At 41.9% G+C, this 27,135-nt stretch overlaps 1 long non-coding RNA gene across 1 annotated transcript in view; it reads right to left on the bottom strand.

The window, feature by feature from the left end:
- Positions 1–295: 295 nt before the first annotated feature.
- The window catches only part of LOC135314193 (uncharacterized), a 193,900-nt gene continuing 167,060 nt past the window's right edge, over positions 296–27,135 (bottom strand). The window contains exon 3 of the long non-coding RNA XR_010373641.1: positions 296–3,625. This is a non-coding gene — a long non-coding RNA (uncharacterized LOC135314193). The remainder of the gene's footprint in view (positions 3,626–27,135) is intronic.

Here is a 27,135-nt window from a genome sequence, read left to right as displayed (position 1 = left end):
TAAGAGTGTTAATTTATATAGTTTCTGATGTGCAGCCATGATTACATCTTGGATAAGGAACATCTTTAAAATAACTTGTGAACGCAAGTTCCCAAAGCAGTCTTCTGGGACTACATTATAAAGCAAGCAACTCTCCCCAGGAGAATCACCCACAGCTGAGTGGCACTTCCTTGGGACGCTGCCAGTAATGGCCTTCTTCCTTACCTTCTTGGAATAGCAAGCATCACACTTATTTATTGTCTTCTCTTCGTCCTCCCCCCCCCCACCCCCGCCTTTTCCCTTGCATAAAGCTAGGAGCTAAAAAATGGATGACAAAGGCAACAAGGTTTATGACATTTTTTCAAACATGAACAAAAAAGTCATCTCCAGAGAAATGCTGGTAATAGTCACACCTGCAGTCTAATAACTGTCATCCTCAAGAGAGAGACATGCTGTAATTGAGCGGCATTGAAATGCCAGTGCTACTTCATTATTTTTAATATATGCCTCCCTTCTGTAAACTAACATATCAAAATCATAAGCATTAAGAGCAATACTTAATTTCCAAATGAGTTTTCTTTCCACTAAGAGTGCAGAAAGTCATAGTTGTGTCTTTCATGTATTTTTGAAATACAACTGGGCTCAAACCCAGAGTAAGAGTCCAGCTGGGAAGGGCCTTTTTTTGTTTTTTCACTTTAATTTTAAGCTGCTATTGTACTGTATGACTTTGGTTTCCTATCCCTTGCCTGCATCCTCTAAAATTTAACAGCAGCACTTCACTCACTTGCCTAACTGTGCTTCTGAAGCAATAAGCAGTCAGATATGTGCTGCAAACCTTTGGAGAAGTGGTTCCCCCAACTCCCAGACTCCAGACATACCCCACAGTATGACAGAAGCTTCTCCTGCCTGCCTGGACATTGAGAGTTTCCCTTTTCTGTGCTTCAGCCTTGCTTACTTATATGTAACATAACGTGCATATAAAATGTGTCACCAGAAGTCCCCTTAACTTGTTTATTATAATACATGCACAAGATTTCTTCAGGCCCTCAGAACATCTTTGGTGCAGAGGGTAAAGCTGTCTTACAGAAGCTACTGTACAACTTAGGGCCCTCCCTTTGGTGACCATCAATGTGAGATGCAATAAGAAAAATTCACTGAAGTAATTCACATCATCAAATATTCTTGAAAGTTGCTAAAATACACCTCAGTGTTCTTCTCTTTCTCTCTCTCTCTTTTCTTCCTCCCTGGCACATAAGCATGATTTGCAGGAAAGTGCCTACTGGACCTTTCCCTGCCCTCCATCCCCATGTGCATTTCCTCACCTGAGTTGCTGAATTAACTCAGTAAGCGTGTAAAGATAAGGCAACAAGCAGGACAGTCCTTTCTAAATTACTGGTGATTTCAAACCCTTCAACTCTCAGGCTGTCCCTGTAAGGCACCAGAGATGAGCACCGTGATGCTCATATGCCAAAAAAGCAAAGACACTGAACACTGACAGCAAAAGTTAAGGTGAAATAAGGAATGCCTGCAGCACACTGCAGTTGCAGGCCCCTTTTTGTAAGGTGTTTACTTCTGTCTGTGCAGGGATGATGTTTGCAGAATCAAAACACGTGCCAGTCCTGTAAACACAGGGAGCCCATCAGGTCCACCACCCTCAATACAGATGCACTTTTCTGCCATCACTAGTGGGGAACTGTCAGCTCCTGGACAGTTGACTGTCCTTGAGCAACATTTTTGCTTTATCTTGCCAGCCTTATTAAAGCCATCATTTTTTAAATGCTGTGGACATGACAGAACCAGGCCTTTTGACCTCAAGCCTTCACCTGAACTTTGGCTGAATATGCAAATCATAGGGTAATTACAGCCTGCCATGCATTACGCTGTACAACAGATGTCTGGTTTGCAACAAAGAAACTCGATACAGAAGGCAGCTATAAGCCTATTTAATAAAACAGCAGAGGCAAATGGGCTTTTATTTCAGACCAGCAAATGGTGTAAATCCAGAATATTAAAAGCACAAATGTGCTATTAAAGAGAATAAGAGGCAAAAGTCACAGGACCACAAAGTTCTGGCAAGATAGCCTGTAAGAACAGAAAAGGAAGTAAAAGCACTTCCTCCTGCATCCTCCAGGCCCATTTGTCACAAGAAGCTATAAAGTTAAGGCCTATAGGAGAGTCAAGGATCAAAACTCTGATGAGCCTTTCCTTAGGGAAGGTACCTGCATTGAAGCTCCCCTTCCATCACATCTTTCCATCTATGCAACACAAAGACCTGACAGCCTAAATCTAAATGCTCTAAGGACGTTCCATCCATAAAGTTGTTTTTACAAAAAGAGCTTTCCTGCAGAAAAGAGTAAGACCAACGCTGCTTAATGAGCAAGTGATCCCTTTCATTTAGCACTGACATTATGGACAAAGCAAAAGGTCCAATGACAATCAGCTGCAAGCTGTGGTAAGCCTTCCTCACGGGGACAACAGGGTTGCTCAGTCTTGCTTGCCTGCCTCAAGCTTCTGTGTCATTGCCAGTGTGATAGCTAAGACATATCACATCAGGATGTACAGCCAGAACTGGCTGCAATGCATCAAAAGGGAAAATGTTTCTATCATAAAATATAGTTTAGATAGAATCCAACTGTTTTGCAGGAATGTGGCAAGGCTGGTCATGTTTTCAGCAGGGAATTGTTAAAGTGTATAGCTCTACTCTCTCTTACTGCTTTAGTAAAATGGAAACATTTTGTTTAGATAAATCAAAATCAAATGAAGTCTTTCTATATTTGTGAGCAGAATTTTGGCTGAATTTTTGCTTTATGGAAAAGGTCCATATTCTGACTCCAAGAAGTCAGAATTCCTCCTGCATGCTGACTGTTATAACAAGAAACGACCAAGAAATCTCCTTAGGTTCCTCTTAAAACATGCACCTCATAACAGGGAAGTAAATACTTTCCTGTCTACTACCTATCTTCAATATTTCATTCTGATAATCATGTGAGGTATTTTTACATCTGCCTTTACCAAAAGAACTATTTAATGAGTGTTCCAACTGCATCAAAGTTAAATATCCTAGTGCCTCCTCCAAAGCCTTTCTTTCCCTAACTGCCATGAACTTACTTACCCAACCTCCATGCCAGCCTGTCTGTCCCATCCCTATGAGCTAAAATGGAGTACTAACCAGCCTGCTGCAAAAGGAAAGGAAGGGAAGGTGGGCATTTAGCTCTGCAGAGGAACTGAAGGGGTACATCTACATTAGCATTTCATTTGGAATGAGGAGACCACTGTTGAAGCGAACCTCTCAGAATCCCTGTTTACTCTGGTCTGCACCACACAGCTGCCTCAGACTGTACTAAGGGGACCACTTTAGGTGACAGTAAACTCTAAGTTGTGCTCCAGGTGTGCTTTTAATGTGCTGCAACCTCCAGTGAATATTCAGTCCATAAAAACTCTGAGAAAGTGCACAGAAACTTTCCCCACCCCCAGAAGAAACGTGGATGGCTGCTCTCCAGTTCCGGTTTCTTCCTTGTACAGATCCACTCCTCCTGCACTGTACTGCTTGCTGATGCAGAGCCAGTCACAGAGGAGAGGCCAGGGGTCCCTTAGAGCACAAGTATTCCAATTGTGCTCTCTGTCAATAACACCAGTGATGGAGCACCTGAAAGACACAGGAGAAACTTTATGACACAAGAGACAGCAAAATAATTTCTGGGTTCTACACTGTCATCCAGAGAAAGAGCAAAGGAGTTGGTTCTGTCTGTGTCTACCAGCCAACACAATGGGTTGACTTCAGGAAGCACAAGGCAAATGGAGCACGCCATTTTAGGAAACAAGAGAGAGCTCTGATGGATTCCCAAGCAGGAATGGGGAAAAAAATAAACAAAACAAACCAACAAACCCAACCCATGGTGTTTGAAGAACAAATGGACAAAAGTGCAGTCAGGAAGAGATTTGGTTTTAGGGGAATTAAAAGGTTCCTTTCAGACTGCACAGTGTTTGCTGAGCAGATGCCTCAGCGTGTGTTGTCAGGAGTCATGTTCTCTCACTTATCCCTTCCATTTAATTTTATTTAGAAATAGAGTTAAATGCTAAGGACTGGTCCTCTTCACTTTGCACTCATTGTCAGAAAACAAAACAAAACAAAACCCCCACCCAAAAAAAACCCAAAACCAAAACAAACATGCTCTATTTTATCTACACTGTATAGCACAGGCAAAAGTTTTCTAAGTCCAAGCTCTCACTGTTACAATCTACAGACTGTTCTATTGGGAGAAGACCAGTGGTCCTTTAAAACCAGATTTTTGCTTTCCCTGTTTAACTACCATTTCAGAACTGGAATATTAAAAACTCCGCTCAGGGCCACACTGCAATATTGAGCTAAGGTAGGACAACACCAGTCTTATGTTGTTTCCAGCTCCTTTTATGAGGGATGTGCACTCCTAGTTCATGGGCATAGCATGTACTATCTCACAGTCTAGTTTTTTTCAGCAGCATTGTTTATCACACAGAAGTTGAAGAACCTGCATAATCTGAACTTGCGATGTTGTTTTAGGGAATTAGCTGCCATTTTGTATTACATTAAAATTACTTAAAATGTCAGTTGGCTTCTAAAACCATAAAAAGTAATTTTACTTTTCATTTCCTTATAGAATTGTTTGATTCCTAGAGACATGGGATATGTCCTAGCCACTGCTACCTGCAGACTCTTCAAGAGACAATCCTGACAAGCTCAAGGCTGTTTCTACCTGGTGGCACAGCAGTATTATTATTTTAGGATCAGATGGCTTTGAATATTTTATAAGCTCTATTCAGATGGCAAAATTCACATAAAAGAAATCCATTTAACTTGAGACCTACATTAACAGAAATGACAATATGAATAAGTAGTAAATAGTTCTTCAAGGAGAAAGGGGAATAGTGGGCTTACGGTTAGTAACCTGGAAGCCCTGGGACTTATCCATCATGACACTGGACTCCAGAGTATCAGGGATGGCTATTCAGCTAGCAGTACATTTACATCTGCCAAAAGCCAGACGTAAAAGAAAAAAACCTCAACTCTTTGTGGATGAGGCCCTGAAAAGAATTGGGGTTCAGTTACTGTCCCCCAATATATTCCTTGTGCCAAGAAAGAGGAATTCCAGGACTCAGGTGAGAACAACTTTTTTGTATTCAAAACTTTTGATGGAAAAGTTGGCTTATAAAGTTTTGACTTTTAAATTAAATAGAATAGTGCTCATAAATACATAACCTTTTGCCATTTTTACTACCAAGAAGGTAGGAAGGGACAGAAGGGAGAACTGATGTTTCACAGTTTGGATTTTCAGTGAAAAACCTAAAAAAACTTTATAGGAGAGACATCAGAAGAAAAAGAACTGTTAAAAATCTATTAACAGCCATTTTGAAGCCAGTTTTGTCAACGGATGCTTAATTACAGAGAGATAAACCATACCAAAGAATCTATCTAGCTGGTTTGTTCAGCCTAGAGAAGATGAGACTGAGGGGAGAGCTCATCATGGTCTGCAGCTTCCTTACAAGGGAAGGAGGAGGAACAGGAGCTGATCTCTTCTCTCTGGTGACCAGGACCCGAGGGAATGGCAGGAAGATGTGCCAGGGGAGGTTTAGGTTGGATATTAGGAAAAGGTTCTTCACCCAGAGAGTGGTGGAGCACTGGAACAGGCTCCCCAGGGAGGCAGTCACGGCACCAAGCCTGACACTATTCAACAAGCACTTGGACAACACCCTCAGAAACATGGTGTGAATTTGGGGTTGTCTTGTGCAGGGACAGGAGTTGGACTTGATGATCCTTGTGGGCCCCTTCCAACTCAGGACATTCTATGATTCTATGAAACCTATATTAGGAGGAATCCTGCATTAACCCTGAAGAAGGAAGAAAGAAAATGCATAGCTGTGAAGGACTGGTTGCAGATCTACTTCCTTCCAAATTTGCTGCTGAAACTTCAAGACCAAAGAGAGACTTAGTAAAACTAGGGATAAGTCTAATTGGTTTTTAAGCACATGAGCTGCCTAGGCTTTGCCCAGAGGTTGTTAATGAATAAATTGTCCTGCTGAAAGACCAAATGAGAGTTTATTGCTTAACCTTGTTAACCAGCGTAAATGTAATTGAGTGGTAGCCTGGGAGAGAGTCCATTAGCAGCATCCTGCTAAGGCAAAGCAGAAACTTAATGTTTAAACAGATGATTAAACTGTCATAACTTTCTTATCTTGCACTCAGAGTGGTAATTTTAAAGAGTACTCAAGACATTTTGCCAACTTGTTTATGTTGATTATTGGCACAGCACAATTGCTATGCACAGCACTGAATGCACTATCGTATTATTTATGCAATGGAAGCACCTTGAGAGTCTAGCCAAGGTAAGACACTATACAAAGTCACAGGTCTGACAAATATCCAGTCTGAAAACACCAGAAAAGGTGGAATGAATGACTCTTTAGGCCACACAGAACATCTTGAGTAAGCATCCTACTAACTACATGACACAGCCCGTCTATTTCAAGCATCGTGTTCTGCCCTGTGCTGATGAGTCACAGACAGGCAGGAGGATTCCCATCTTTCCACTTGTGTTATTGTTTTCTTACAAACAAATCTCTATTTAGAACAGAGTAGTCACACTATTAGATAACAAACAGTCCCTGTAGTGTACTTTTGCTTCCTTGCCTTTCTGAAACATTTTGTTTGGTTGCTATGTCTTTTCAGAATTTGCCACAGAGCATTTCTCACCTATATGACAGCTCCTTTTCAGCATAGGTGCTGACTTCCACCTGCCAAATGCAGCTTGTTGCCTGACATGGCACCAGAAATTATCCACCTGTCGTGGTTTAGCCCCAGTCAGCCACCAAGCACCACGCAGCCGCTCACTCACTCCCCCTGGGTGGGACGGGGAAGAAAACCGGAAGAGTAAAAGTGAGGCAACTCATGGGTTGAGATAAAGACAGTTTAATAGGTAAAGCAAAAGCCACATGTGCAAGCAAAGCAAAAGAAGGAATTCATTCACTCCCTCCCGTGGGCAGGCAGGTGCTCAGTCATCTCCAGGAAAGCAGGGCTCCATCACGCACAACGGTTACTTGGGAAGACAAACACCATCACTCCAAATGTGTGTCCCCCCCCTTTCCTTCTTCTTCCCCAGCTTTACATACTGAGCATGATGTCATATGGTATGGAATATCCCGTTGGTCAGTTTGGGTCAGCTGTCCTGGCTGTGCCCCCTCCCAGCTTCTTGTGCACCCGTCAGAGCATGGGGAGCTGAAAAAGTCCTTGACCAGTGTAAGTGCTACTTTGCAACAACTAAAACATCTCCACATTATCACCACTGTTTCCAGCAAAAATCCAAAACACAGCCCCATACTAGCTACTGTGAAGAAATTTAACTCTATCCCAGCTGAAACCAGGATACCACCTCACCTCCTGTTAGTGGTCTGGCAGAATCAACTCCCAGATCTTCATCACAACTTGGATCAAACTTAGTGTTAGGGTTCAGAGCCACGGGATGACTCAGCTGTACCTACACAGAACTACCATGCCATGGTTAGACATGTTACTTTCAAGGGCTGGATTGCTGTTTTTATTTTGGGCTTGGTTGCCTTTCCCAAAGTTTTAAACGTGCTGCAGGGTCAATCTAGAAGGACTAACACACACCGGTTGGAACTAGGTCTACAAGAAAGAACTGTTTGGTGTAAATTTAAGGTTAGTGCAGAGTACTAGCTTTTAGGGGTCAGTAGATATCAGATAAGCACTCTCTCAGAATTAGAAGCAAACCCCAGGGTTTTACATATGGCACTTGATGTCCCAGTCCTAAAAGGAAAGAATATAAATTACACACATTTTTGGCCAGACAGACCAGATTCAAGTATGCCTTAGATTCTACTCTACTCAGCATGATTCTTCAAAAATGATGCAGTTAAATAAATTTGTGTCTTCAACAAGGAAAAACAAAGCAAAACCAAACAAAAAACCCACATCACAAAACAGATTACTCATCATGGCTGCGTATAAGGACATTTACCCAAGCTAGCAAAGCTGCACAGGTATAAACCAATACAAGACAAAAAAACGGTTTGGCACAGAAACAATTCAAATGTTCTTTGTGATCATCCTTATTAATCAGTATATGCATAAGAGGACTTAAGCTCCCTATCCTACAGCTAGACATGTCCAATTCCATGCTTATTCACACTACTGTGCCCTGGAAGTATCCACTGGCATGTTTCATAAAAGCGGAATGTAAGAAAAATAAGAAATTAATTCACTGTGCAACATTTCTGTTAAAGAAAAAAGAAACCAACAAACCAACAAAGCAGCTAGTAGATCAGCTAGGGTACAAAAAAGTTAATTTGTAAAAAGAAGGCAGAGAGAAAACGATAAAAGAATAATCCTTTTAAATAATAAAGGTTGTGTAATGCTTAATTTTAATCAATACATGGAACTAGACAAAGATCATCCTCGCAAAGGATAACAAAAAGATTAGTGACTTCCAACCAGCACAAAGCTGCACAGAGACATGTTTATTACTGTTTAGAATTGTTTCTTCTCAAAGTAAGATTTTAAAATTCAAATGAGTTGAATAAAGAGAGGGACAGGTAGAAAAGGGGGTGGATTTTATTTTTTCCACTATTTAAGATGGAAAGTTAAGATGCAAATTAAGAGATTTAATTTAATAATGTGAATCCAGAGCTATAGAAAGGGTAAGATCCCACAAAAGGTACAAAATTGTTTCTTTTTCAATTGTTCAATGTAAATAATGGGATCAGCCTTTATTAAGAAAATTTCAACTATTTTCCTTTTCCTTTCAGGTTTGAGTCATTAGGGTCCACTTTTCAAGCTTCCAACGAGGCAATGCCAGCTAGACCCTTTAAAATGAAAGCTGAGACTCATGTGATTATATGGTCCTGTGAATGGGGACTGTACGGAAAAAGTAATCAAAAAATGCAACTGAAATGATGATATTGTTCAATATACAGGCTGCATAGCAATGAAGAAGCAACCTATAAGTTTATTGGAGGCAGACAGTAACAAACCAGATGGAGACGCTTTTGAACTTGCTATGACTAGGAAAAATAGGATTTGTTTCTCTTTTTGGATTTAAAATAAATAAAAAACAACTGATTTTGCTCTCAAATCTGCATTGTCACTTTCAAACAAAACCACATTAATTGATTACCTGCTTAAGGACGCCAGCTTGTCATGTCTCTCTAGGACCACTTTCACCAAGTTCTTTTCTTTTCAGATTTCTGTCCCTGGAACTCCTTTATCCAATGCTAATTCCCCTGAGTTAACAGGCATTAATAGGTAACAGCCAATAGCCAAGAGATTATGCTGGACGCTGAATCTTTCTGGAGAGAAAGAGGAAAATTCAACAACTTTCAGCAATCTAAAAAACCTTCCAGAGCCCATCTTTCACATATACCTGGAATCAGTGAGCAAGCTAAGAAATCTCAGAAGAGTAAGGTGGACCAAGTCCTTGACTTTGAACAGGTGGCTGCTTCTGCGCACAGTCAGAGATATTGTCCTGTGACAAGTAGTTTGAAGAAAAGTTAGTCTCCACTGAGGTTTCATGTCAAAACAGGAGGTGTCCATAGTTTTTTTTACCTTCTGAGAGACTAAAAGAATAAGCTATTAGCATCAAGAAGTACACAAATAAGCCTCAGCTATTATGTCTAGACTTAATTACAAGAAAGGTGGATTACAATACTTTCCTAACACACCAGCTCTCCCTGTTGCCTTTGGTGGTGATAATGCAGGTTCAGTACATGGGAATAGGCTTATAAGGCATTTGTAGCACTTTGGGTTTCCTGGTGGGGAACCTACCAACACAACACTCGCACAGTTAGCCTGTAATCTGCCCTACTGAGCAAGCCAGAGGGATGAGAGCAATATACTGCAGCAGTGGCATATCAATATATTGTGTTCATCCATTTTGTGAATTTCAACTTCTGCATACGCATCAGGGCTCAGACTGGATTCCCTTCTTCTCAGGCAGTACCAAAATACTTTCTCCACCCACAGGTCCTCACCTGGACCACACAGATGTGCCCAACTCTGCTAGCCCTCTCCATCATCTATTACCTTCTGTAGCCCTCAGAATGAATCTGTCCTAATACATTTTCCATTCTTTCCCTCTGTGGAAAGTAAAATACTATCCTTACTTATTTCATAATTTTCTCTTTCTTCATGGAAAGCGGCTTCCCCAGCCTCTCTCGTGTGCTGTAATCACTTCTCTTGTTCCAATATACTGTTGCTGATCTTCCCATCTCCTTACTTCTTTTCAGTATTTTGATCCTCTCCCTTTCTTTCTCATTCTATCTTTCTGCTTCTTAATGTCTTTGTTCCCAAGCTCTACTCCCAGTCTCAAGCAGAAGGGTATAATTTCTCAGTTTCCTGTTCTCCTATTAGTTATGCCACTGGTGAATCATCCTAATTGCAAAGAAGAACATACTCCCCATCATTTGTGAATTTGGTTTACAAATCTGATTGAGTGATAGGAATATATATTACATAAAATGAATATGTAGAAATTAACTAGCCACTAAGCACAATGCTAGGGCTGTTCATACAGATAGAGAATATCCGGTAGGAAATCATAGGGTTGATATCCCAGTGTACCATTTCATTGCATCAGCCACAGTTTACAGTCAAAATGTAATTTGTTTCTGCAGATAACTATTAAAATTATCTGCTATTTCTACAAATGGAGAGATGAAAATCTTAACAAATCTGTTGGGTATTTAACAGAAATGGCAATCATAATAAATAAGACAGAACTGCTGTGTGCAAGTGAGATTCTTTCACAGTCGCAAGTAAGGCTTGGCTAAGAAGGACAGCTTTCTCATACACCTAGTTAGTAAATATGTATCAAAGAAGCAATACATTAGATGATAAATATGGATATCCAATATATATCAACTTGTAAAAGTCCCCAGTAAGTTGAAGATGGCAACACAGGTGATTTAGATTTCAACATCAGAGCCAGGAGTCCCACATCCCACAGGGCAACCTCCATTCACTCACTGGTAAAATGGGGAAAATGCCATTTGCTGTTCCTTCCAGGGATATTGTCAATTAATTAATTCTTAATTAAGTTTGCAAAATACAAATAGCCTTGATTGAAAGACACTGTAAGAGGGAAATTATTGTTAGGAGGATCAGAATTCTTGCCTGGGGAAAACCTTTGGGTGTATTTTCTCATTAATGCTAATGGAAATTAACAGCTTAATGCAAGCCAAGCTGAAAATAAGATACTTTACATTTGCATCTTAAATGCATTTGCTTCATCATTTATTTAGGATCACTGGTACATGTAGGAAGGTGAGTCTCAGCACTTGGAGCTATATTTTTTAACTGGTTCTACATGCAGAAATACATTTGAGTGAAAAAAATATATGCAATGTTATGACAGTACTTTCCTTAGAGCAACACACATGGTAGTATGCAGGAACGTGCCTTTGTAGAAGGACTTGCAAACCCAGCAGAGAACAAGAGAAAATAGTCTGGGAAGGCCAAAGACTACATCCAAGAAAAATAACTGGCAACTGTTAAAAAAGAAGAAAATAGTCACATGTGGCACCTACATTTAAATCCTGTCCAAAATTGCAATTCTGAGAGCCTTTGTTATACCCTGGATATGACTTTTCCCAAACACTATGAATTTTTGCTTTGGTCACGTCCAATTGCCTGTTCTGCCTTGACAGCCGTTTGGCATCTGGCCTATGACCTGTCAGGTGCAGAGTTGACACCTCCTGCCTTACATTCCTGTGACACCAGCCCTGGTGGAGAGGGTCTCACTCACACACGGGGACACAGAAAGAAGTTGCACAAACCATGCCAAAGCACAAGCAGAAAAGGAGGGCCAGTTTTTGCAGTCTCACATGGAGGGAGCTATGTTACCTGATGGGAGCTGCTGAGGAGAGATGTCAAGCCCACTCCTCGCAGGGGACGAGACACCTCACCCTGCAAACGTGCAGGTTCAGCCTATCACTTCCCACACCAAGCAGATGAAATGGGGCACGGGGAACCTTCCCACCCCAAATCTCAAGTAAGCTTCCTAATACTAATCTATTGCAGCAGTTTCTGTCTTGGCCTTTCCTACAGCCTGAAGAATATATAATGGCATCATATAGAAAAGCATCAAGACAGAGAAGTGAAATAGCCCCATCGCAGGGCACCACACAGCCCTACGTGCCCCTTTCAACTCCTACCTGACTACATGAGATCATATGGTATGCAGATGTCTACTAGACAGGCAGGTGGGTGACCATATCAACACCTGAAAGTCTGTATTCTTTGTTCCTGTCTGAGCTCTCCATTTACATTTCATACATCAAGTTACTCTTATCTTTGATAGCTAACTTCCTTTTGCTCCCTGGTCAGGGGCATTTCTAGTTCCTGTACCATGGCAATTAAATACAACTACACCAACTGAAGAGGGGAAATGATCTTTAAACATAAAGATACTTGTTTCCCCTATTCTAAGATGTTGCTTGTGTATGATAAGACCATGACCACTAAGAAAACTATGAAGTTTACATGAGCATTGCACTGAACACTATGAATAAACCACGAGTCTCAAGAGAAGCCTCCAGAGCTTCCCTTCCACAAATCACACTGTCATGGTTTTAGCTGGGATAGAGTTAATTTTCTTCACTGCAGCTGGCACAGTGCTGTGCTTTAGACTTAGTATGAAAACAATGTTGATAAAGCACCGATGTTTTGGTGGTTGCTGGGTAGTGCTTGTACTAGTCAAGGACTTTTCCAGCTCCCCATGCTCTGCCGGGTGCACAAGAACCCGGGAGGGGAGGGGGCACAGCTGAGAGAGCGGATTCAAACTGACCAAAAGGATATTCCATATCATGTAACGTCGTGCCCAGTATGTTACCTGGGAGGAGCTGGCTGGGGGGAAGGAGGGAAGCAATTGTGGCTCGGGGATGGGCAGCGTCAATCAGCGGGTGGTGAGCGGTTGTATCGCTTGTGTTTCTGGTTTTTTTTTCCTACCCCCCTTCCATTTTATTATATTATCATTATTGTTATTATCATAATTGTTATAATTATTATTTTTATTGTAATTATTAAACTGTGCTTATCTCAACCCACAAGCTCTTTTGCTCTTCCGATTCTCTCCGCCATCCCACAGGGGTGGGGGGAGTGAGCGAGTGGCTGCGTGGTGTTTAGTTGCCAACTGAGGTTGAACCACGACACACACACTTTTAGAGTTAGTAAAAACACTTGAGCAGGATTAGCTCAAACACTGACAGGGACTTTTATTTTCCCTTCTAAAATGCAGTAGTTCACAATATATATTTTTAGTTTAGTTCTCTGTAGTGTATTTTCCGTTCTATTTTCATTCCAAAGAATGGAGGGCCAAAATTGTGCATAATAGGAATCAGGGGAATTTAGAATAATTTGTCTCCTCTTTACTTAATACCTTCTGAGGGTATTCAAGGGTTAATGTCTTCTGCATTTTTAATTATGGTGATGATAAAAGCTGCATAAGTCAGAGCATATGTACATTTTACTAAGGTATAATTGAAGGAAAGTTATATTTTTGTAAGAGTGATTTACCACACCAACATATGCCTTTCCCCTTAACTAATCTCCAGAAAAAAGATGTCATTAATGTCCAAAAAAAAGATGTTGTTTGTTTTGATGATTATGATAATCACCAGATTTTGCAGGCTAAGATAGACACTGATAATTGCAAAAAAGAATCACTTTTGCAGCCTCACCCAAATGCAGAGCTCTCTCTCCTTTGCCAAGAAAATACATGTGAAACAAGCCATGTACAAAATGGTGGAACAGAGACACTGTCAAGCACAAACTTCTTCCATTAGCAATCCTCTGAAACCCCTGCACACCATGCTGGGTCACAATAGCTGCTGGAGGCAGACCCCAGGTGCTGTAGGTTGACATGGATCACTGACCCTAAAGGAACAATGACAATGATTTCTTCTAAAGCATGGCAGAGCTTGGGACAAATCTGGAGGGGACCTCCACAGGACACAGAACAGGCTGAAGCATGGCCTTGTGCAAAGAATTAAGAGCCCACTCCTCCTGGCCTCATCTTTTTCGTGCCTTCCTAACTCTTGGACCAGGTATAAAGACATGGTGTGCAGGACAATACACTTGCTTCTTGCCTCCCCAAAATAAAAAAGCTGGTTGGTAACAGGTAAAGCTGGGCTCTTCCCCCTCTTGTCAGCTTCTGGGAGGGAGTCCCTGATTACTCCCACTATCAGCCAGCTCTGTATGCCTTGTACCTCTTCCACCATACAGCTACAGTTGCAATAAAGGGCTGCAAGATGTCTCCTCCATCATACGGCCTGGGGATTTTAAACAATGGTAAAGGAGGGAGGAAGATGACTTTTAGCCTGCTTTTGGCTTCCCCACCTCTTCATAAATCCACACTATAGTACCTGCAGCTTAGGAGTTCATAAATCTATTGATTCCCCAGGGTTGCAGAGCCAGCAGAAGCATTCCTGCAAGCATCGTTAGGTGCCAGGTGGACAACCCCATAAGCAAGCACTTCTACATGCCATACTGACACAGTCTCTTGATATACCACTACTGGGATTTGTCCTTCCCCACCATCACCCTCCTGCAACAGCAAACAGCTGCAGAACCGAGAGTAAAATATCATCTGTCATCATGCTGACCTTTCAGTGCCTGCCCTCTTTCTTGCATTAAATCATGCTCTGCAATTTTCTCCAGATTCTTTTGGGAAGCATTTTTGTTCATAAGCCAGTTCACAAGTTCACTTCCCACACTGGGACAGAGGCTCATATCCTGTGATGACATAGCAGTGAAACAAAGAACAAATTTTCAAGTGAGATTTTTCAGACTCAGTTGTCCATCTATGTGCCCAAACAGGTGGAAAATATAAGCTGGATTGTGCAAATTGACTTCCACGATGACATACTGACTTCTGTCACTTCAAAATTTGTCTCTCCTTGCTGAGGAGCACAAGAGTTGGCAGTATCCTGGTAAGGCTTCCCCCTCTTAGTTAAATAAGCCAAAAGTCTATTCAGACAGCTATTACTGCTTTCCTGCTTATACCATTCTTCATCAAAAATGTGGTTTTATAAACTGGTGTGGTACAGGTATAAAAAGGCTAAATTCAAAACAAATACTCCCTGCTATACTAAATCTGCACAAGATGCCCTTATCAACTATTATTATTTTTGAAGTCTTTGGCACATTAAGCCTAGAATTGGTCTCAAGAAAATATTTGGAGACAAGAAGAAATTTACCATATCAGATTATGGGGGTTAAAAGACTTATTAGTATGAAGCCACTCAGTATCATAAAAACATACAAAGAAAAAAAAAAAAACCACAAAGAAACAGCCCAAGGAAAGACTACATAAATAGAAGGTTAGCGTTTTATAGGGATGTACTTTGCCAAGCTACAGTTTCATTTTACCTGTAAAAACAACTGTTCCTGCTATATATTAAAAACAAACACATACACATCCCCCCAACAAAAAACAAACCCCAACTCTCCAATGCCAAGGATTAGCTACCTGCCTACAATCACTCTTGAGTCTAAATCACATGAGCTAATCTGGAGAAATCTCTTTCCTGAAAATCTGCTTAACAATGAAGTCGCTTTCCAAAACAGCATCTGGAATTAAGATTGGTGCTTGACTTGTTTCCATGTAATACCAGCCACAAAATGCAGCCCTCTCCACTGAACCTTCCAAGTGGAAAGCTGCTGAGACACTGGAGAACAGCAGATGAGAAGAAGTAGTAGGCAAAACCCTATGCCCTATAAGAGGTGCACTGCAGACTTATCGGGACAGAGGATGAAAGCCAGGGACAGATGAAGTTGCCACTCCACCCACCAGTAGTCCCTCCTCATTGAATATGTATTGCCTGCAGTGAAAAAGAGGCTGCAAAACCCTCTACCTTTCCCTTCCTTCCTATCACCATTATAAGTGCCCCCAGCTAGCGCTGAGCCTCTTCAGGACACACTGGCTGTAGCTCACCTCTCTTTACAACAACCCCCAGGGAAATTGGATGGATTTCTCTCTTGGGTAGAGCCTGGTGCCTAACCTGGAAAGCACTGCATTGAATCCCAAACTTACAGCTGAGAAACACCAGCCCACACAGACCAGGATCAAGCCAGAGAAACTGGGATTTGAAGCAACGACCAGGCGTTAACACAGCCAGTCACCTTTATTACAACTGACTGCACACACACTTGCTATCAACCAATTGAGGACGAAGGGAGAAACATCTACTCAAAAGAGAGTGAGGAACAGACTCATGAGTCTCCTCCTGAAGAGCACAGAGCTGAGGTGCTTAAGTAAGAACAGCTAATTGCTTGACAGATGGTGGGACTGTCTGCTGGTGCACATAAGACTGTTTGTTCTACAAGACTGATCCAAAAATATCTCAATCTTTCTCTTTTGGGAAAGAAGGAAATAAATTCAGAACAATTAGAGAGACGAAGTCCGCAACTGGCATGCTTTTTAAAAAGAGAATCACTGAGGATGCAAACAGGAAGAAAAGTCATCCCACACTGCAGAAGAGTCTCAAAATACAACCAAGAAAATACACGGGTAGCCTCTCCATTTCCCAGTATTTTATCACAAAACAAAAAAACCCACTCAGGATTATGAATATTAAAAAAGAGAGGCTTTTCCTACCTGGAACACCTCCAAGAGCACCATGTGTGGGCTGCTCAGCAAGGGGAGATGAGCTGAAGATGATGACAAGGCAGGTACAGGGCAGTATCCACTGCAGCCCAGGGACCAGTCCCACAGCACTGAAGGGAGCAGAGTAGGCCCAGCAGTAGCAGTCAGCCTGCAGGGAGGAGGCAGATCCAAGGTCAAGCTAGGAAGTTAATTTAACAAGACAAAGCTGGGATCAGTAAGGTGTGAGGCTGAGCACAAGCAAGGACCTAGCCTGAGGGCCTGAGCTTAAATGCAGCTCCTGAGCCCCTACCAAGGCATGTCCCAGATCAGTCTGGACAGTCTGACCCCAGGTTACAGCTGCACTAAACTGGAGCTGGCCTTGATTAGAGGCAGCGAAAGCCCTGTAGGTGGGAAGAGTTTGTGGCCCTGCTAAAACATTAAGACAGCTAAGAAGAGAACATGGGCCTGATGTGCATGCTGCTCAGGAAGACAAAAGAGAACACAGGCTGGTGGAAGTCAGTGAAACCCACATGAAGTGTTTTCATCCTGAAAAGAATGAGAAGCAACCTCCTTCCCTCTTCCTACTCCTTTGGGAGCCAGATTTCTGAGGAGAGATAATTAAAAAGTGAGTTTTATCCATGTAAACCTTTTTGCATATTTTCTTTGTTTGACAGAAAACTGCTAGTAGGAACAGTGGTGGAGAAGCTGCAGTGTGCCCAGACAAGCACTATCGGTCCTCAAGCATGCTGACAGCCCCTCAAAGTGTAAGTTGCAAATATGGTATTTTGGCTAATGAATCAGTGTACCTTACTCTTGTCTCTCTTTCCCCTGCCAGCACTCAAAATCCCCACACTGCTACTGCAAAACAAAAGCCACCCCATCCCCAGTCTTCTTCTAGCAGTAACTCCACTTGGCAGGAACCAGGGGCACGGCAGGCTGCAGCATACAAGAACCAGCAGCAAGTGGCATGTCTATGCCTCACTCAATATTATTTCATGTGAAGGTTCTGCACAGGGTTTGTAAAGGATTCAGAAAAGGAACAGATGTTTAAAAAATGATCAGTTGTTAAGAGTCACACAGCTTGATCATAACCTCAGCAGGTAACCATCTATAATGCTTTTTGCTGATAATCTTATAACAGTCTATAAAGGTACACTAGTCATATTATAAAACCATTAGACACTTTTTTCTCATTTATTAACTTCTTATAAATGGAAATCTTGCATAAAAAGGAACTTAGTACTTATTCAAGTCTGCAAGTTTGATTTTTCATTTTGCTTTTTTAACTACCACTTATTTTAATAAAAGGGACATTATCTATTTTGCCTCATTTCTTTTGCGCATTGAGAAATGTTCAGCTATATCCTTCTTCCTTCCTGTGCAGCAGGATATACCACAGCACATTAGGGATGGCACTTGCTGAGTGAATCATTCTTTCTTGATGCTCTTCTTGTGGAGAGAAAACAGCTGGTCCCAGAGGCCTGTCTTGGAAGACAGCTGGAAAAGGCAGGCAGAGGGCTGCAGGCAAGGGTGAGAATCTGCTGAAAAGGTAATAAAATCCAAGGCTGTGCCTTGCAGACTACAAAATGTCCACTCAGTAGGGATTTGGGGGCAGGTGGTAACAGCTGAAGTAGTAGAGTAGAGGCACAGAGAGCAGCAGACTAGCATTAGTGATCCTGGTTTCTTGTAGATTCTCAGAGTTTCCGTATTTGCTGGAGGATCAATATAGCCTGAAATACTGCTATACCATGAGAACAGAGGACAACTCTGAGTGTCCCTGATGATGTTCCGTGGTGAAATACCCTCCCTCACTCTCTTCACTCAATTTCTACCCTTCTAACCTGCTTAAACACTAATTTTCCTGCTCAACAAAGGTGCCTTCCTTTGCCACTATTAACAGTAAAAGGACTTCTATAACAAAGAGATTCCTCTTCACAGGCCCTAGATCTGACTGCTCCCAAGTGGAATTTTTGGACAATAGTTCTTTCAATCACTTTCATCCCAGCCTTTTCACATTTCCTCACATCTACCTTTTAGAAATCCAATAATTCTGTGCCGCTGCGTTTGAATGTTTCTTCACAAGTACCTCAAAAAAACCCAATGGTATAATGACCATTTTCCCTCAGATGAAGGCTCTATCTTTTGTCACTTAGTCTTCACTTCCAACCACTACAGCTGCTGATCTTATTGATTGTTTAAGAAAAAGCAGCAAGAAAACAGTCCTGAAATAACCACCAGAAACATTCATCCTTCCCCATTCATTCTGTAATTCTTATTCTAGTCAATAGCAGGGTCGTTAAAACCCTCCCATGATGACTGTGCTAGGCTCTTTATGAACCTGCAAAAACACTGGGTGCTCTGCCCTCACTTTCCATCCTGCAGGTCTATTATAAGCTCCCTTTATCTTTTCCCATCATTTTTATTTTTCTCTTCCAGTTCTCTGTTAGAGCAGCCAAGTCTGCCTAATCTGTTTTTACTGCAGACCTACTCCCGGGCTCATGCATTGCTATTACCCCTCCTTTCCTATTGAACCTTCTCTATTCCACAGGCTCTGGTTTATCGCAGTGGAAGTGCAGGAACACCTACTGTGATAAATGTGACCTCCACGCATGTGAACGTGCGTGTAACGCAATGGAAGTGCGTATTTGCTGGGGTGTTTTCCCTCCAGTTGCAAACACTGAAATTACTGCTGTGACCATAACAAATCCTTTATCACAGTAGGAAAGAAAATATTTTAAATGCTTTAAGAAGTAGTGTACACTGTCTAGAAGTTTAATCATGCTCTGAAGAAAGGTCTGTTGCTCTTCCACAGTGTGATTACTCATGCAAAGCATCTAAGGAATATGCGGGGACCTATTCTCATACATGGCCAAAGGGAACTCGGCATGACCTAAATGATTTCAAGTGTATTAAGTCATTTGTATTTGAAGTCTGATACTTTTATACATATCAAGTAGTATCCTTCCAGGAAAAGAAACTCCACTGATATCATGGAGATACTTGAAGAGTAAATTGCTACTTCAAGACAGTAGGCGCATCAAATTTTGGCTCACTGATCAATTTCTGAAAATACGCATTGCTTTTTCTTTTGTTTAAAATACAAAATAAGAAGAATAGCAAACCTTGAATATTTTTTACTCTTTGTGAGAACGATGCATGTAAACTTATAATTTCAGGTTAGTTATTAAGATTCATAATTATTCTCTATCATAGAAATCAGACTTTATTTTCTTATCTATAGAGATGAAATTAAAATTGCTTTAATAATGAAATCCACTTTTCATTTCTATGCTGTTTCTTCTGTACTCATTAACAATTCATAATTTAATAATTGTGAGTGATTAATGGCTGGCTACACCACATAATGCTGTTATGAAACACTGGTGCAATTCAGAAGGTTTAGGGGCTCTCCTCGTTCCACGTTACGCATGTTAACCTGCACTGAAACTAATCCATTTCATCCAAATTCAGGAGGCAGCAGGATGTGGTCCAAAAACCCCACTGGAAGTTTTTCAAACTTACTAGAGGAAAAGCTCAGCAAATATCATAAAACAAAAATCAACAAGAAAAGCAGACACAGTGTCAAGATTCAATGGCAAGCTTAAGAATCCAGCCCAGGACCACAGCAAGGAGTAATATGCTGCTGCACTCCTGCCCAGGAAGGATTGGCATCTCCACTGTCATGGCTTTTACCTGCCCCAGAAGGAGGAGCAGCAGCAATTGGTGCCTGCCAAATAGGGAATTCCCCCGTACTTTCAGCTAACCTGTGTGGGCTGAGTGAGATAGTGTAAGAGCTCAAATGCTCATCTCCTGCTTGCCTTGTCTTCCACAGCGCTTTGCTGTCCACTTCTCTGACAAGGAAGCAGTGGACTTGGGGGCTAATCTCTCTTCCCCTGTCACCCTTGTGATAAGGCCACTCCAGGTGGATGAGTGTCCCAGGGAAGCAAAGGAATGTCTTCTCTTCCTGTATTGTCTGACTCTGCTGATTGGATAACCTATGTTTTTGCTTTCAGTTATGCACCCTTGATGAATAAAGTTTGATGGAAAGCTGGGGTTTCAGTTTCTTAACCTGCATTTTCTCAAAAAGGCAAATTAAAGGGTTCTAATACTGTTCTATCCACTCTGCAAATAAGCCTAATCTGGTGTAAGCTCTCAATATATGGTGTCTAGCACTGTACATGGAAACTCAGCTATTGATTTTCCCCTCTTCCCAGCCCTCACTTCCTAATGGAGGAATGGGATGACAGAAGTGCTTTGTTAATGACATACAGAGCAAACATACAGCAGCTGCCATATCTGACAGGCAGCACCTAAAGCTTTCGTCGCATGGTTGCCAAGTCTAGTTGAGCTCATGCCTCTTTGCATGGTGTCTTAACAGAGATATAAACTAGAAGAGAGCAAGGAGTGCTGTGAAACACTAAGTACACAGCTGGGGAGCTCCTTATCTCTTAAGCATAACAGTACCCCATACTTAGCACAGCATCCTAGAGCATACAGGAAGGACCCTCTCCCAGCAGAATCCAAGATGTACAGAAGTAGCTACAATAACCTTTCCTGTTCTTCAAGGTTATTTTGATAATGCCTTATCATTTGACCTTGGGATCAAATTATAGCAATTTATAATGCATATTACAGATGCAGACTGTAAAATGGAGCATCAGCACAGTCAATCCTGTCCTGCTGAGGGTCTTTCTGGGTTCCTCCAACACTGCAAAAAGTCATGCATATGCTCAGCAGGTAGGGCTCACCCTACCTGCTGCAAAACCAGCCTTAAGCCCAAGCCCACTGAATTTGCAGAAGTGGCACCTATGACCCTGAAGACTGAATATAATGATAATTTCTGACAAATCTGTATGACAGACACTGACCACTGAAACCACTGATCAGGGTAAGATTTTGCTGCAGTACTTTTATTAAAGCTTGATGGCTTGAAGGAGGGGCCAGGTTATTATATACATATTTATCATGCAACCAAACATACTGCAGGTGTTACTAGTTACACTGCACCCAGCTGTGTATAAGCAGTTTGAGATTCTTGTACTTCTCACTATATACTTTATTTCTACTCGCTGCCATCCTAAAAAAACTACAGATGACTTATCTCTCTTTCCAACACCAGTAGAAGCGTCCTCCCCCCTCCCTAATACCCAGGCTATATATAAACTTTCCATGAGCAAACACCAAGCTCAAGCATTTTCCAGACATCCTTCCTGTTAAAAGCTTGCCCACATGTAGGGTGGAAGAAGACAGGCCAGAGCTGAATCCAGTGCTGCATAATGCACTGAAGAAGCTAACCTTGATTTGCAAAATAGTGGTGGTGGTAGCTGACAAAAATTAGATATTTACCTTTTTAGGGATTTACATAGCCAAGAAACACAAGCAGATTGGTAACAGCTGATTGCAGGAGGATTATTGCCTCACTGTTTTGGCTCTCCAAACAATAAGCAATGACTAGATCCTTTGCTCAGGAGACATTTGGTTCAGTTTTTGTTAATTTCATTTTCTGACAATTAAGAAAAGGATAAATTTCTTATTTATTTTTCATTTAGCTCCCATAGGAGTTGTCATTCTACTACTACTTTTACTGCAATAGGGAAGACAACTGTCTTCAGATCTACTGCTATGTACTAAACAGTGGCTTAAAGCATCCCACATCACCTCCCCCCAAAAATGAAGAGATATGTTGTGCTGAAGTATTGCTTTAGTGCCTCCTTAAAAGTGCTGCTAGCTAAGAGATGAAACGACAACTTGATTAGCACCCCCTGAGATTCTACAAATAGGCACACAGTACATCAGACACACTGATGAGGATGAGCCAAGTTTGAGTGTCATCACAGTGAGAAGCATCCTATCCTTATAATTCAAGTGGATAAAGGGGATTCATTCAGATGATCAGCTCATTTACTCCTCACTGATAGTGCAGCCAAGAAGGACTGCTGCAATCACTGAGATGTTCTCCTGCGTAACACAGGCCTTAGTGTTTGCTCAATTCTTGTCTGGAGCAGTTCATACCTTGGACTACAACGGTCAGCTTTAGTCTTCAAAATACCAGCAGTGAAGAGTCCAAGAACACTTGTAGAAAGAATTTTCTGGGTATTAACTATCTCTACTGCTAAGTATTTATCAGCCATTTTTAACATGTCCAGCTACATACACTAAATCTTGCATCTTCTCACACATTTACTAGTTGAAATGAAGTCTCTTACCAAGACCGGATCCTCACACAGCCACTCAAAAAGGGACATCATCCTCCTTTTTCTCATTTCACTCAAAAGCTCCAGTTTACAGAGTCATAATATAATGGCACGATTTTCAGTCCTTTGAGTGATGTTTCAAGGCTGCCTCCCCCATCCTACCTTTCCCTGCCAGAACTAAGCCCCCGAAGCAGCAGAGGAGCGACCCCTGCTCATTGCAGCTGCCCCTGTAAAAAAGTCCCTGCAAATGCCATGATGGTGAGCAAGGAGGTGGTGTTGGCCTGAGAGAGGTGTCCAAAGAGAAGTGAGGCATCCAACGCTCCCAAAAGTATCACTGTGACTCTGACCCACTCAACATAGTGCCACATCTGGTGTTCCTCCCCAAGAGCTATGTCAGCCCAACAATCCAGATTTACCCCAGTTCATACTCCTCCTCATGCAGGTCCTAAGGGCTGTGCACAGCATGTCCTGCCTACACAGGCCCATAGCCCAGCAGAGGGCTGGCTCTGGAGGCTGTGCCTGCCTGCTCCAGCCAGCCAAGGAAGCTCCTGGGACTTGAACAGGGAAGAAAACTTTCTTAGCATTTCTAAATATTGAGCAATTACGTTTAACTTTTAAACAGGGGGTGGGGTGGGTGGGGAACAAACAGAAAGCCTCTGTCCACATTCAAAGGCGCATTAGTATGCTGCTTTGTTCCAGGCATAGAAATTTAGTTTGCCATGTTACAATGTGCGTGTCTTTCTCCCTTACACCTGCAACAGCGATCCGGCCTTTTAATTATTTATAACTCCAGAGCTGCCGCGACATCTGCAAGCTTTGCTCAATAACTTCAGTTTGTCTCTCAGGTCACTGAAAAAATATTGCAGGACCTCCCTACAAGCACTCCAGCATAGTAATGACTTAGCTGCTCTTAGAGTTCAACACCTATAAGCCAGAAATAAAAATTAATAGAAATAAAGGTCATCTTGTATTGTTTCTCAGTCAAAATATTCCAAGGTACTGAGCAAAAGAATGTTACATAAACACTATTAATTCCATCAAATAAGTTTATAATACTATCAAAAATCTAGCCTAACAGGATCCATTTTTCCACAGGACAATACCAAGCAGCATTAATTAAAGAACTTACAGATTTTAACTGTTTATTACATTCATGTATGTGTCCTCCTTTTGTTTTGTCCAAGTCCGATATCAAGTTGAATTTTATCCGGATTTTATTTACATGGATCAATCCATTTCTGCTTTTCAAATTCTGAAACATCAGTTTTGCTATAGTGTCTTGAAACTTTTCCAGAGTTCTAGGAGATTTGAAAAACAGAACAGCAACAACAAAAAAATAACCAAATAAAATACCCCATAATATCAGTCTTTAGCCAGCTCTTTTACAACTACAGGATGCAAGTTAATCTACATTTGCCAAACGCAAGAACTATAACTTCTGTACCTGAGGTTTAACACACTCTTCATCGTGAGATGAAAACGTCGCATTCTCATATGAAAAGGATATATCATCTTGCCTTTCCTCAACTAGAAGATAGAAACGCCTGCTGAAAATTGCCTCTTCTATGCTTTCACTGGCAGAGTTACCATTTCCTGGGAATGGACTGTTGCAATTGCTACATATTTCTTGTGTTTTAATATACCTTCAGTGCCCGCCCCAGGTCTTCCAATTGTCTTGCTGATGACTTAGATTTCAACTTCTATTACTCCTCCTCTCCCTGAATTTCCAGTTACTGCTTTACAGCCCACCATCTTCCCATATTCTTCCATATGTTATGTGTCAGACACTTAAAAACTTTTTTCCTTTCTAGCTGCCTTACGCTCCCCCTAAATCAACCTCCTCGTTTCTCAATGACAGTGACCTTCTTTTTGACTGTGGTGTTTTGGGGAGCTCATAAGAGGAACTAAAACAGTGCCAAACCCCTTATGAGCTCTGCAATTTTACTTCCAGCTTCTTACCACTCTGCCTCAAAATTATCTGCAATGCCATGAAACTGGCAATGTTAAACCATGCAGGGAATATCCTCTGGTTTCAGACTTGCAGATAAGAAGCATGATCCAACCACAGTTACTTACACTGAAAATACCTGTTTTACAATCGCCTCATCTTGTGGCTCCCCACTAGATGCCAGACTTTCTGATTTTTTTTTCTCTCAGTGAGAATAGTCAGAAGTGGCAAAAGCGTCTTAGCACCAGCAGCACGAGCACCACTCAGACTGATGTCTGCTAGGTGTACAGTCATTTTCACCACCAAAATTACAGATGGCTTCTTGAGAATTCAGCCAACGTGTTTTCTAATGCCAGTGGGTGGGCTGTAGCAGCCATCAAGTAGTACTCTGTCTTATGCTCCCTCTGCCCAGACATTGATTTACCAGCATTCAGGACAATTTCTTTTGAGGTCTTGATGACTCACTAACAGGGAGGGTAATTTCCTTATTGAGCACTGCTCCTCCTTCCCTTTTACCTATTAAGTCCTTTCTAAACAGGAAAAGGGTGGGAGATTCAGCAGCCAAAGTCACCTAGGGGTAATCTGTTTTGTGTAGCAACACACAGGCATTACCGCCTGCATGCCACTCCACAGTCATGAATTCAAGTATATATCAGCTAAGCAATTGTATTAAAGGGAGACTTGAGCAACAGGGAATTTTCAATAAGCCCAAAGGAACCTATTTCAATTACGTGGGGTATCTAAGTCACTCAGCCTCTCTTAAAAGTCTCAAACTTATTGCATAGTGAAGGAGCACAGTATCTGTTTCCAGAGGAGTATGTGCAACAGAGAAGGAAAACCCCACTCCAACAGCAGAGCAGGCAGAAATCCTGCACAGCTATGGTTGCTTGCCTCTTAGTGCTAGCATCCTGTAAGCCCCTGATCCATAGCAGGGATTCCTCCTGGTCCCGCTGCATTGACCATGTGCTTTAGGGTAAAGATCAACGCTCTCCTCTGTGAACCTCAGTAATTTTGCAGTCTGGCTAAAGGTGGGACACCCGGATCTGTCTTAGCACCCCTTCCTCCTTTCTGATGGTAATGTTTCCATGCCACAAATGGGCTGCGCAGATTTACAGAGGGACGGGGAGCACATTGTAACAGGTGTTCCCATAGTGAGCCTGTGCTTCCTCTGCATGTTACAGCAGGGTTTGCTCAGCATGCACACAGAAACAGGAAGATCTGCTCAGCTGTCATGCAAAGACAAGGCTGATGGACAAGGGACAGGTTAGTTGGGCTGTTAACAGTTCTCAGGGGAGAAACTCCATATCCAGTATCCTTCTAAGGGGATTCCCCATCCTATGTTACCTTGCACTTCTTTTGCTGGTTACCTTTGGTTTCATAGCCTGCAGTAAAATCTTTACACCTGTGACCAGAATGACCATGTACAGTCCCTCTGAGCAACAGAAACCTCTGGCCTAACCCCTCCTAAGAGCCACTTCAGCCTCTGAGGCAGGGAAGGATTTAGAGTCACACAGTAACACAGACTGGAAGAACCTCCTGCTTCAAAGCAAGGTCCACAATGAGATCAGATGAGGTTGCTCAGTGCTTTACACAAACTGGGCTTGAGAACCTCCAAAAATGGAAATGGTACACCCTCCTTGGACAATGGGTCCCAATACCTGACTGTCCTTGTGGAGGAAAAAGTTTCTCCTTATATGCAGCCAGACCGCCTCTTATCTCAGTTGATGTCTGTTGTCTCTTGCCTGCCATGCTCAGCTATGAATTGATCTGTGTGTGTGTGTGTATGGCTATAAAATGGGGAATGGAGGCGGGATGGCAGAACCAGAACACAAGATTCAGGAGACTGTTCAAAGTCTCCATGACAGCAAACCCTCCCCACAGTTAGTCCCCTTCAGTACCCTGTGATTGCACTCAAAGTCTGCAGGGGGTCTGGTATCACTGCACTGCTCTTATGGCAAGGATAAAAGAGAAAGTCACACACAGAGGCACAGCCTTGATAAAGTCTATCTCGGGGGGAACCATATTCTTATGCTACAAGCAGCCTGTTAAACATATCTGCTTCTTCATTTACTTCACGCATATCGACAAATGCATTTTCACAATTCACTTTGAAAAGACATGAATCTTTCTCCACGTAAACGCTAAGCACCATTTTAGAGCCTCTCCCACTGAGCATCATTTTCGTATAAATGCATTAGCTGCTATGGATTGCAGTGAAGCAGCAGAAGCTGATGATATGAAGAAGCGACGGTGAAAGGATAGAAAGGGGGTTGCTACCTCTTCAGAGATGTCCCAGTGTTAGATTTTTCACTTTGACATTGCACTTCATAATCTTCTTCAGAGATTACTATACACATGTACTCACTTATTTATAACTGCATCCATT

Source organism: Phalacrocorax carbo, chromosome 7, assembly GCF_963921805.1.
Source record: "Phalacrocorax carbo chromosome 7, bPhaCar2.1, whole genome shotgun sequence".
In the NCBI taxonomy this organism is placed as follows: Eukaryota; Metazoa; Chordata; class Aves; order Suliformes; family Phalacrocoracidae; genus Phalacrocorax; species Phalacrocorax carbo.
The sequence above is the reverse complement of the archived record's forward strand: the minus strand, read 5'-3'. Positions and strand labels throughout refer to the sequence as shown.